Source organism: Rhamphochromis longiceps, linkage group LG6 (assembly GCF_057381845.1).
Source record: "Rhamphochromis longiceps isolate RC_006_pf linkage group LG6, R_longiceps_female_GT1.1, whole genome shotgun sequence".
NCBI lineage: Eukaryota > Metazoa > Chordata > Actinopteri > Cichliformes > Cichlidae > Rhamphochromis > Rhamphochromis longiceps.
In genome coordinates, this window is record NC_140562.1 from 23,815,493 (window position 1) to 23,828,955 (window position 13,463).

At 47.7% G+C, this 13,463-nt stretch overlaps 2 long non-coding RNA genes across 2 annotated transcripts; one reads left to right on the top strand and one right to left on the bottom strand.

Annotated features, from left to right (window-relative positions):
* The first annotated feature begins 8,534 nt into the window (after positions 1-8,534).
* Positions 8,535-9,243, top strand: LOC146668022 (uncharacterized). Its single transcript, XR_014911977.1, has 4 exons — positions 8,535-8,588; positions 8,700-8,773; positions 8,866-8,913; positions 9,050-9,243. It is a non-coding gene; the product is annotated as an uncharacterized LOC146668022 (long non-coding RNA).
* A 1,722-nt stretch (positions 9,244-10,965) lies between these two features.
* On the bottom strand, positions 10,966-12,191 carry LOC146668023 (uncharacterized). The gene is made up of 4 exons (XR_014911978.1): positions 12,145-12,191; positions 11,960-12,033; positions 11,758-11,805; positions 10,966-11,621 (listed from the first exon to the last, which is right to left on the bottom strand). It is a non-coding gene; the product is annotated as an uncharacterized LOC146668023 (long non-coding RNA).
* Positions 12,192-13,463: the final 1,272 nt, after the last annotated feature.

Genomic DNA, 13,463 nt, shown 5'->3' on the forward strand with positions numbered 1-13,463 from the left:
TAGATAATTATTTAATAAAAACTAGGTATTTTAAATGAGAATAAGAAAGAAAAGTATTTCTTTGTGCCCACCTTTCCCTGTTAATGCCCTACCTGGCCCCCTGGCAAAACTTTGCTAGACCCGCCCCTGCACAGTTACCAGCTGTCAGCTACATAAAAAAGGATCCTGGTGTTATTTGTCTCTCAGAAACAGTTCATAACTTCCCTTCAACTCATTCATGTCACCTAAAAGGTAAACCTGTTTCTCCATCACCTGTTCAGCTCTGATGGTTCAGTAAGGACATCTCCTGGTTTCATCTTCATGTTTCCCTCTCATCACATAACCAAACCGATATCATGACCAGCAGCTTTACAGCTGTGGCTCCAGCAAACATCAGCTGATACTAGAAATTAATATTAAATACATTCTAACAACAGCTGATCAAGCTTAAACGTGCTGCTGTTGTTTAGCGCAATATCCGCTGGTTTCCTCTTTCTGGCGCAAAGTGGGCGATAAACAAGAGAGAAAAGCCGATCAGCTGATCATTGATCAGTTTCATGATTGAAGTAGCAACAGGAGAGGGAGCGGGAGAGAATGAGAGAAGAGGCAGCTGTGCAGCATAAAGACAGAATAAATCCAGCTTTGTGTCTTTTTTCCATTCTAGCTAAAGTCCGGGACAAACTGCGTCTCTTCTCAGCTCAATACGAAACGTGTAATATTTTCTCTGAATGAGGGACCATTCCATTTTTTTAAGGAGCCGTTGGCAACTCTACTAACCTTATGAATAAAATAAAGTTCACTATCAGTAACATCATAGCACCCACCCAGCTGTATAAAAACTCCGTCAAACTGGCTAGAACGCAGTATGAGTTATTGCAACTGACAGTAAAAAGTCAGCAACATGAAAATAAACTCCACCTAAAATTGGTTTATATCTGACCCAGATAGACTGCAGGTCATAACTTCTTACCTGAAGTTCAGTTCACCTGACACTCGGACTGGTGGCTGCTTCGGGTCTCTCCTCCTGCCTCCCCTTCCCTCATCCACCTGTTGCCTCTGTGGAAGCTCCGTCATAGCCACCACCAAACAACGGAGTTATTTCTACACATCGACCTGCATCTGGCCAATCCACCACCTCTCATTGTTCATGCCGTTACAAAAAAAATAAAAAATAAGTCACTGGGGATATGCCCGGTATGCCCGATGGCCAGTCCAGCTATGTTAACCTGCAACCAAATCTGCAGCTCCATACAGCAATGTTACGACTTAGATTATATCTTATAACTCATAACTCTTATGTTAGCTGCCCTCAGTAGCATACTGTCTGAAATATTCCACAGCTGCAATAATTCTTTAAGTGTTATTTTTTTCCTTGGTATTCTAATTTCACCGAAGTTTACTAAACTCAACAAACTTGATATTACTTACCGGGACATTTATTCTGTCCTCATTTTCTTTCACCGAAAAATTGTTTCCTGCAGTGCCATCTTTCGCGCTTGGCTCTCCTACCTTTGCTAACGTGATGCGCATAGCGCAGAAGCGATGCTGCATTCACTTACACTCGGATATCTGAGCGTCACCGTGAAAACATAATCGGACAGTTGATATTTGATTGAATTTTATTGTTTTGCCTTTGGGGTGGCACCTGGGGTGGCCAGTCTGGTTTGGGGGGTGGCCTGTGCCCCCCCCAGGCCACCCCAAAGGCAAAACAATAAAATTCAATCAAATATCAAATGTCCGATTATGTTTTCACGGTGACGCTCAGATATCCGAGTGTAAGTGAATGCAGCATCGCTTACACTTGGTCACAAGTACACAGACATGCTTCATATCCAGACCATTTTCCTCAAAAAGAGCTGAAATCTTCTTAACCCTGATGCACCCGCCAGGGGGAGAGCGGCAAGGTCAGGGGATGCGGGTCCCCCACAGAGGGAGGGAGGGATGGAGGGAGGAGGTCGGGGTCGCGAGATCCCCCCCCCCAGGGGATGGGACGGGATGGGAAGGGAGGGCGGGGCCGGGGGATGCCGGTCCCCCGCGGAGGGAGGGAGGGATGGAGGAGGTCGGGCGGGGCCGGGGGATGCGGATCCCCCGCCGAGGGAGGGAGGGAGGGAGGGAGGGAGGGAGAGAGAGAGAGAGAGAGACATGAGTTTGACAGAGAGCACACGTGCAAGCACGGACGATAAAGTCTTGTAAAAGGTGGCCGAGAAACACCCCGGCGAAAGCACAGCGCGTTGCGCGGAGAGATGATAAGAGCGCGGATGGCGGGTACTAAGCGCGTCGGGGCTACGGGTTACAGAGGCGATTTCCGGGCGCATGCCGTACTACAACGACGACAACAACGGCAACAAGGTGCCAACGAGAAAGAAGAAGACGAAGAAGACAATGTCACGCACTAGACCGTGGGAGCCAAAGAGCACTAAGGTCGGTACAGGCGGATCGCAATCGCCGGCGGTGTCCTCCTCCTCCTCCTCCCGCTCACCATCACCATCGCCATCGCCAGCGCATTTGGCGTACGCTGCATGGTCGGCTCCGGTCGCTCCGTTGTTGCGACCGGCCACGTTTCGCTATCGAGGGCTAGGGGTCGAGGAAGACCAAGAGCAGCGGCGGCGGCAGCAGCAGCAGCAGCAGCTACAGGAGAACTTGGAGGAGGACGAGAGTGAGGAGGAAGAGGAGCAAGAGGCCGAGGGGGACGACAACGACGACCCGACGGCCCGAACGCTCGCAGACGAGGAGGAGGAGCGCTACTCAGAGGATCAGGAGGACGAAAACGATGGGGTGGATAGGTATTTCGGGGAAGAGGATCGCGGTTACGAAATGGCGTCGCAACTCTGCCAGGACGGCGGCTCGCAAGGCGAGTTGAACCGCCGAGAGGGAGAGGAAGAAGAAGCAGGCGCCGACCCGGGGCAGGGGACTCGGGAGATTTGGCAAGAGGACGACGGCGCTGTCGGTGAAACTCGCGACGCGGATGTAGCCGACGATTACGACTACGACGATGACGAAGAAGACAAAGACTATGAAGAAGAAGAAGAAGAAGAAGACGAAGACGTCCTCGCCGATGATGATGCGCTGCGGGACTGTTTTGATCACGCGGACTGGGAAATGTTTCACGTGGCCGCCAGAGACATTGATGAATACACAGACTCAGTCTGTGGATTTATCAGGAAATGCGTGGAAGATGTCGTCCCATCCAGAACAGTCAAATCCTTCCCAAATCAAAAACCCTGGATTAACGGAGATGTTCGCGCGGCACGGAACACCGCCTTTGCCTCCGCGAACACATCGGACTACAAACACGCACATTACCAACTCCGGAAGACGATCAAAGCAGCCAAACGTGAGTACAGGGACAGGGTGGAGCAACAGTTTGACAACCCTCGGAGTATGTGGCAGGGACTAAACACGATCACAGACTTTAGAGGGAAAACCAGCACACCGCAGACCACGGCCTCTCTATGTGAGGATCTAAACGTATTCTACGCTAGATTCGACACAGCGAACACCATGAGACCGGACAGTGTGCGCACCGCGGATGACGTCAGTGCGCACACTGTGTCTGAGGAGGATGTGCGGAAGTGCTTCAGGAAGGTGAACGCACGCAAAGCTACTGGTCCGGACGGGATTCCCGGCCGCGTCCTCAGGTCATGCGCGGCTCAGCTGGCTGGAGTGTTCACGCACATCTTCAACCTTTCCCTCTCTCTGTCTGTAGTCCCAGCCTGCTTCAAAATGGCCACCATCGTCCCTGTACCCAAATCCTCCACCATCTCCTCATTGAACGACTGGCGACCTGTAGCCCTGACCCCCATCGTAAGCAAATGCTTCGAGAAGCTGGTCAGGGACTTCATCTGCTCTACACTACCCGACTCACTGGACCCTCTACAGTTTGCATACAGCCACAACAGGTCCACTGATGATGCCATAGCCCTGACACTACATACTGCCCTGTCACACCTGGAGAAGAGAGACACGTATGTGAGGATGCTGTTTGTAGATTACAGCTCAGCATTCAATACCATCGTTCCCTCGAAGCTGGACAGGAAACTGCAGGATCTAGGACTGAGCAGCTCCCTCTGCAGCTGGATCCTTAGCTTCCTGTCTGACAGACGCCAGGTGGTCAGACTGGGCAGCATCACCTCATCCCCCATCACACTGAACACTGGTGCTCCACAGGGGTGTGTACTGAGCCCTCTCCTGTACTCACTCTACACCTACGACTGCACAGCCACTAACAGCTCCAACATCATTGTGAAGTTTGCGGACGACACTACAGTGGTGGGTCTTATCACCAACGGTGATGAGACGGCTTACAGGGAGGAGGTCAGCGCCCTGACCCACTGGTGTCAAGACAACCATCTCACCCTCAACGTCGCAAAGACAAAGGAGTTGATAGTGGACTTCCGGAGGTGCAGAGAAGTACACACCCCCATCACCATCAACGGCGCTGCTGTGGAGAGAGTGAGCAGCTTCCGGTTCCTTGGAGTACATCTGGCTGAGGATCTTACGTGGTCAGTACACACAAACAAAACAGTGAAGAAGGCGCAGCAGCGCCTCTTCTTTCTCAGGAGACTGAAAAGATTCGGCATGAGCCCCCGCATCCTCAGGACCTTCTATCACTGTGCCATTGAGAGCATCCTCACTGGATGCATCACCACCTGGTATGGCAACAGCACCGCCTACAACTGCAAAGCTCTCCAGCGAGTAGTGCGGTGCTCTGAACGGATAATTGGAGGTGAGCTTCCCTCCCTCCAAGACATCTACAGGAAGCGGTGCCTGAGGAAAGCGGGGAGGATCATCAAGGACTCCAGTCACCCCAGCCATAAACTGTTCAGACTGCTTCCATCAGGAAGGAGGTTCTGCAGCATCCGGTCCCGTACCAGCAGACTGAGAGACAGCTTCTTCCACCAGGCCATCAGACTGCTGAACACGTCATAGACACCTCAGCTTCACTACTGGAACTTCAACATTATGCACTCCACACTGTATATAAATGCCACTTGTTTTGCACATATTCAACTCTGTATATTTTATATATTTTATTATTATTATTATTATTATTATTATTATTATTTTACTATTTAATTTGTAAAAATGTGTATACACACACACACACACACACACACACACACACACACGTAGGAAAATATTTAGTATACACATCCAGAAATGCATACACTATTATATATTGTACATATATTTATTAGTTTCAGGTTGGCCATTCTTGTATTTTGCTCGTTTGTGTTGTTGTGTTTGCACATCTCTGTTGCTTGTGGGGCTCGCACACAAGAATTTCACTCGCATGTGCTGTGCCAGTGTGCCTGCACATGTGATGTGACAATAAAAGTGATTTGATTTGATTTGATTTGATGATGATGATGAAGAAGAAGAAGAAAAAGAAGAAGATGTCCTCGCCGATGATTATAACGATGACGATGAAGAAGAAGACAAAGACTATGAAGAAGAAGAAGAAGAATTAGAAGAAGAATTAGAAGAAGAATTAGAAGAAGAAGAAGAAGATGAAGACGTCCTCGCCGATGATGATGAAGAAGAAGAAGAAAAAGAAGATGTCCTCGCCGATGATTATAACGATGACGATGAAGAAGAAGACAAAGACTATGAAGAAGAAGAAGAAGAAGAATTAGAAGAAAAAGAAGAATTAGAAGAAGAAGACAACGACGACCTCGACCCGCCAGGACGAGGCCCCACCGAAGAGGCCATGGCAGCGGCGCGAGACGAGGCCTCCACGTTCATGGCCTACTTCCCGCCGGAGATAGAGGACTCGGTGATCGGCATGACCAACCTGGAAGCGGACAGGCGCAGGCCCGCCATCGACGGATGGAAGCCCATGGGCCGCGTCGAGTTCCGAGCCTACGTGGGGCTGCTCGTGCTCGCCGGCGTGTACAGGTCCCGGGGAGAGGCCTGCGAGAGCCTGTGGCACGCCGAGAGCGGCAGGTCCGTGTTCAGAGCCACGATGCCGCTCAAGACTTTTCGAGCCTACTCGAGTGCGCTGCGCTTCGACGACAGAGAGACCAGACGAGCCGGGCGAGGCGACGGCAACGGCGGCGATAGCTACGACAAACTGGCCCCCATCAGAGCCGTGTGGGATGAGTGGTGCGCGAGGTTGCCCGCCATGTACCGCCCGGGACCGGAGGTCACCGTCGACGAGAGACTGGTGCCGTTCAGAGGTACGTACGTGGTGTGTGTGTGTGTGTGTGTGTGTGTGACTGGGATAAGAGAGGAGGAATAGGAGCGGGAATGGCGAAAACAGGCTAGTTCGCTTCGTTGTATATTCGTGTTGGGTTCCGCGTTTGTGCTTTCGCATGACTCTTTATGTCTTCCACGCTTGCTTGGAAGACCAAGATCCTGTGCCGCGAGTGCCGAGTGCACGTGTGTACAAACTGCGCCGTTCTCTGTCAAACTCACGTCTCTTCTCCTTGTGTTTCTGCTCCAATCTCCCCCACACTTTCTCACATCTCTCTCTCTCTCCATCCATCCATCTCCATCTCTCTCTCTCTCTCTCCATCTCTCTCTCTCTCTCTCTCTCTCTCTCCATCTCTCTCTCGCTCTCTCTCTCCATCTCTCTCTCTCTCTCTCCATTTCTCTCTCCCTCTCTCTCTCTCCATCTCTCTCTCTCTCTCTCTCTCTCCATCTCCATCTCTCTCTCTCTCTCCATCTCCATCTCTCTCTCTCTCTCTCTCCATTTCCATCTCTCTCTCTCCCCATTTCCATCTCTCTCTCTCTCTCTCTCTCTCTCTCTCTCCATCAGGACGGTGTCCGTTCAGACAGTACATGCCCAGCAAGCCGGCCAGGTACGGGATCAAGATATGGGTGGCGTGCGACGCGCGTTCCAGCTACGCGTGGAAGATGCAAGTCTACACCGGCAAGCCTGACAAGCGCGGCCCTCCCGAAAAGCACCTGGCCACTCGAGTGGTCGTGGACCTCACCGAGGGACTGACTCCGGGACGCAGCGTCACGTGCGACAACTTTTTCACCTCGCGCGAGCTCGCCGACAGGCTCTATCGCGAGAGAGGCCACACCGTGCTGGGCACTCTGCGGTCGAACAGACCCGAGATCCCCAGAGAGCTGCGCTGCGCCAAGGGCAGGGCCGTGGGCTCCGTCGAATCCGTGGTACTCGGCGGCTCCGCGGGACGAGGAGGAGGAGGAGGAGGAGGACGAGGAGGAGGACGAGGGCCCGACACGATCATCCTCTCCTACGTGGCCAAGAAGAACAAGAACGTGCTGCTCCTCACCACAGCTCCCCGTTACCACCATCGCTCCGGCCCCGAGCCCCGGCCTAGCCGCCGCATCGGCGACAGCAACAGCATCATCAGCAGCAGCAGCAGCGGCGGCGGCAACAAAAGCAGCGACAGAAGCGGCGCAAAACCGCCCTTGGTGCTGCATTACAACCGCACCAAGGGAGGCGTCGACAACCTGGACAAGGTCGTGAGCACGTACAGCTGCAGGAGAAAGACCCGCAGGTGGCCCGTGGCCCTTTTCCACAACATGGTCGACGTGGCGGCCTACAACGCGTTCGTGTTGTGGAGGGAAATTCACCTCGACTGGATGCCGGGCAAGCTCAACAGACGACGGCTCTTCCTCGAGCGACTGGGCAAAGCGCTCGCGCGCCCCATGCTCGAAGCCAGGGCTTTAGCGCGAGGAGGAGGAGGCGGCAGAGTCGCGGCCCGAGGCGCTACCGCCGAGGCAGCCTCTAACGCTACGCCACGCGACTCCTCTCCGGTCAAGAGGCGAAGGTGCCGCGTGTGTCCCAGGAGCAAAGACGTCAAGACCAAGATCCTGTGCCGCGAGTGCCGAGTGCACGTGTGTACAAACTGCGCCGTCACGTACTGTCCCAACTGCACCGCTTCTTCCCGCACCGCCGCTCCCCAGACGCCACCGACGCCGTGATAACACAAGCGCCCCACGGTGGTCCTAGCGACCCCCCCCCCCCCACCCTATCATCATCATCACCATAACACACATATGCCCCGAGGGGGTCCTAGCGACCCCCACCCTATCATCATCATCATCATCATCATAACACATATATGCCCCGAGGGGGTCCTAGCGACCCCCACCCTATCATCATCATCATCATCATCATCTGCCCCGAGGGGGTCCTAGCGACCCCCACCCTATCATCATCATCATCATCATAACACATATATGCCCCGAGGGGGTCCTAGCGACCCCCACCCTATCATCATCATCATCATCATCATCATCATCAATACCATCCTAATAACAACACACACACACACACACACACACCCCTCGGGGGGTCACCACGACCCACGCCCCGAGAACAGGCGGGCACACAAGGGTTAAAGGAACATATACAAACAACAGTTAGTTTTGTATGTGACTCATACCTGGTCAATCTCACATCACTGTGTTGCAGCAAAAAGATTAATCAGGTGTGTCCCTGATTGTTGCCTAATTGTATTTACCCTTGTTAAGACGAGACGTTTTTCTAAGAATTACAGTTTCCCAACAGTTACGCAAATGAGATTAAATCATCTCTTGCAACTGTGTATAAAAAGCTCTGCTGTCAGTACAACATTACCACAATCATCCACATCTCTGAGACAGTCTGCTGAAGTTGTGAAGACCTGACGGTAACATTTCTCATCAATCTCTTATTGCTTCTCTGTTTTCAGTATAATGTTGGTTGAATGGTGATTTTGCAGATGGTTTTCACCACATCTCATCTGAAATATTGTTAACAGATGAAATCACTGAAACCATGATCAAGGTTGTGTTTCTGCTTGGATGCCTGCTGAGCCTTGCTCTGGCAAATCCTGTAAGTGTAACATGTCTGTAGAATGATATATCTTGCACTGTGCGTGTAACTGTGTAACCAGAGACTGTATAAAACTGTTTGTTTTTAAACAGAATGACTCAGCACACGAGCGCGATGCACGTTCTTCATCTAGGGAGGGGGTGAGTCTCATGTTTGTCTTTCTAGGTTTGAACATTAGACACACTTGACTCTCTGATATTTACATATCTCTAAGAAGTTATTCACCAGAGAATGCATTATCACATGTAATAATATATATTACTGATTCTCTTGCAGATTACTGGGCCTTCCCTAAATCGTCTTACCCTGCTCCTACCTTTTCTACAGAATCCAGCACTTCTGCAGAATTCAACGCTCCTTGCTTTGCTTCTTGCTGCTATACGATAAGCTGCTCCTTAACCAACAGCTATTACTGCCACAAAGGAGGAATTGAAAACGAACAAACAATGAATAAAAACCTATGTTAAATTGCACTGGGATTTTTTTATTTATTTACATACTTATTTCTGAGTGACTCTGTTTTAAAAAAAGTTAAAAAAAAAAACAAAAAAAACAAGAAAAGATTATTCTAGTCAATATAAACGACATCTCCTTGTTCATGCAGTTTCTCCCAAATCACACACTTTTGTCTGATCATTACCCAATAACACGAAGAAGACCGACCTGGAGCCAAGTGTCGTTCCACCCACTTGACCTCCGTCAGACTCTCAGCCAGGTTCCCCATAGCACTCCTTTTATTGTGGTTACATGAATATGCATAGGTTCATTAACATATGACGTTTCATACACACAAAGAGTACCGTGCGTTGTGTGTGTGTGCCAGGAGTCTAGTGGTCCATCTAAACAAAAGGCTCTTACACTCAAACAGATATACGTGTGTTTGCTATACCATATATCAGCAAGAGAAGATACGACCTCTCCTAGGAGGTGTGTGATCTATGCCAGAACACTCCGTAGAGGAGTGAACACCCCCCCCCCTCTTCATGCTACACAGAGTTGTTACAGACCTCCTAGGATGACACATTCTTTCAACAAATGATTATATACTTCTAAGCATATGAGTAAATATTTCTAAGCATAAATGATAATGAACAATACAAATCTAACAGTGCACCTTAAAGCTGATACAGTGGCCCCTCATTTATCGTGGGAGTTACGTTCTAAAAAATAACCTACGATAGCTGAAATCGCTGAAGTAGCCAACTGTATTCTCTCTCTTTTTTTTTTTTTTTTACAATTGTTATAGATGTTTTAAGGCTGTAAAACCCTTCACTACACACTATACACTTTTCTCAGACAAGCATGAACATCTTTACGCTTTTCTCTCTTGTTTAAACACTCAAAGTTCAAATCTTTGTAGAAAAACAAGTCTAGTATTCCAGAATGAAATCAAGGCTAAAACACTGTTTTCAGGTCTAGAACATGGGAACAGAGCAGCTGCAAGAGAATTCAACATTAATGCATCAATGGTAAAGAAGTAGAGGAAGCAAGAAGAATGAGTTGTGTAAAGTTTGACTTTTCGGACTGTTTTGTTTCGCTTAATGCGCCTTATAATCTGGAAAATATGGTAATTTCTACTTTCCGTTAGCATGTCCAGAAGTCCAACTTTTTGTGCGATTGTTAGCAGCCTCCTCTGTCTTTTGGGTGCTACCGCAGGTGCCTTTGACGGTGCAAAACATTTCGTCAACATTGTTGTGTTTGTTGGGGAGAAAACTTACAAACATGCAGTACAGCACTTCAGAGTCACACTGCTAGCGATCGAAGATTTTTGTAAATTTTTCAAGCTGAACGCATTCTGTACTGTACAGGAAACCCGGCACAAGATGACTTTGTGAATTTCTTCACGTGTAAAATTTTAAACATTGAAGAAAAAAATTGCCCATAATCATCTCACAGATGTAACATTATGTACAGCTACTTTCAGTAGGAAAAATGACAAAAGCTTTGTCCAAAAACTTGTGTGTCATGGCTGTGTGAAGGCAGGCAGGAAAGGTGGACCAAAAAGCAGGACTCACAGAGGCACAGGTGTACTCAAAACCCTCAGCTTTATTGTGGGAATGCAGACTGAACAAAGAACTAACTAGACTGGAATGCAAACAAACTAGCAGGCAGGCAAACAGAACACACAGGGTGGTATGAGGATGAACAGACGTTAACGATGCCACACTGACACAAAGACACACTGGGCTTAAACACACTGAAGGAGTCATCAAGGAATTAAAGACACAAGGGGAACATGACCGTGACATTATGGGCCAAACTGTACAATAAAAAGGTGTTTGTGAAAAACCCAAAACAAATTTTGTGTCTGCCTGATTTTCACTGATGAACTTTATTTTGCAGCTACCAAACACAACAGTGAGCAGAAAGACTAAAGAAAAAGTCAAGATTCAGTTTAGAAAAGAGAAAAACTAAAGCAAAACAAGCAACATTGTGTGCTTTAAGGTGCCAATTTGAGAGGTATACCAGGGAATCAGGTACTGGTTGAAGCCTTTCTTTTTCAGAAGAGCTACAGTATCCAGAGTTGTACATAGTGAAGAAGTAGCGTTCAGCTAGCTACACTGCACTGTTGGCACAACAACATTTTTAATCTTAGTTTAAGACAGAGTCACTCAAAAATAAGCACTGATTTTCAATAATCCTGTAAATAAATGACAAAAGAACCCCAGTGCAATTCAACATAGGTTTTTATTCATTGTTGGTTTGTGGCAGTAATAGCTGTTGGTTAAGGAGCAGCTTATCGTATAGCAGCAAGAAGCAAAGCAAGGAGCGTTGAATTCTGCAGAAGTGCTGGATTCTGTAGAAAAGGTAGTAGCAGGGTAAGACGATTTAGGGAAGGCCCAGTAGTCTGCAAGAGAATCAGTAATATATATTATTACATGTGATAATGCATTCTCTGGTGAATAACTTCTTAGAGATATGTAAATATCAGAGAGTCAAGTGTGTCTAATGTTCAAACCTAGAAAGACAAACATGAGACTCACCCCCTCCCTAGATGAAGAACGTGCATCGCGCTCGTGTGCTGAGTCGTCCTGTTTAAAAAAAACATGCAAATGTATTGTTTGGATATGATAGGATAGGAGCACTGACACAGTCTCTGGTTACACAGTTACACACACAGTGCAAGATATATTCATATATTACAGATAACATCACTAGCACAGTCTTCAGGCATATTACACTTACAGGATTTGCCAGAGCAAGGCTCAGCAGGCATCCAAGCAGAAACACAACCTTGATCATGTTTTCAGTGATTTCACCTGTTAACAATATTTCAGATGAGATGTGGTGAAAACCATCTGCAAAATCACCATTCAACCAACATTATACTGAAAACAGAGAAGCAATAAGAGATTGATGAGAAATGTTACCGTCAGGCCTTCACAACTTCAGCAGACTGTCTCAGAGATGTGGATGATTGTGGTAATGTTGTACTGACAGCAGAGCTTTTTATACACAGTTGCAAGAGATGATTTAATCTCATTTGCGTAACTGTTGGGAAACTCTAACTCTTAGAAAACATTCTCATCTTAACAAGGGTAAACACAATTAGGCAACAATCAGGGACACACCTGATTAATCTTTTTGCTGCAACACAGTGATGTGAGATTGACCAGGTGTGAGTCACATACAAAACTAACTGTTGTTTGTATATGTTCCTTTAAGTATAATTGTCTAACCTTTAAAATATAGGGGTAATGGTTACCAGGTCCTATCTATCTATATATCTATCTACTGGCTTTTTAAAAAATGTAAAGAAACTAGAAAATAATCAGGTGTTGTATATTACCACCGTTCAGGGGTGGGTCTGTGACCCAGCATTTTGTGTTATTTTATATTGTTGAGTTTTCTTTTATTCTGTTAAGTTCTATTATTATTATTCAAAATGGTTAAAATCACACACAGGTGTATCACGTCAGGTGCACAGGATCAGTACATTGTTACCCAGCATTATAAAGGAGACTTGTCCTATTGCAACCTCAGATTTAGTTTGGTATGCTCCTCACTTTTTAAGTGTTGAGATGAGCGCCATAGTGAGATCTAATAACTGTCTGACGCCCTAAGAAAGAAGACTGTGGCCACTTATGAGTCTGGTAAGGGATTTAAAAAGATCTCAAAAGAATTTGACATCAGCCGTTCCACCATCTGGAAAAGTATTTACAAGTGGAGGACATTCAAAACAACTGTCACCATGCCCAGGTCTGGCCCGCCAAGCAAATTCACCCCCAGAGCAGACCGCAAGGTGCTCAAAGAAGTCATCAAAAAGCCTAAAATGTCATCACTGGAACTACAGGAGGCTCTGGCTGCTGTTGATGTGAAAGCGCATGACTCTACTATCAGAAAGACACTACACAAGTTTGACTTTCATGGGAGGTGTGCAAGGAGGAAACCTTTGCTCTCTAAGAGAAACATTAAGACCAGACTGAAGTTTGCCAGGACAAACGTAGACAAACACCATGACTTCTGGAATAATGTTCTTTGGACAGATGAATCTAAAGTGGAATTATTTGGAACCAGAACAGTAGACATGTTTGGCATAAACCAAATACAGCCTTGCAAGAAAAGAACTTCATACCAACTGTGAAGCATGGAGGTGGCAGTATCATAGTTTGGGGGTGCTTATCTGAGGCACCACCTGGCCAGCTCACCATCATAGAATCCATCATGAAGTCTGCTGTGTGTGAGGAGT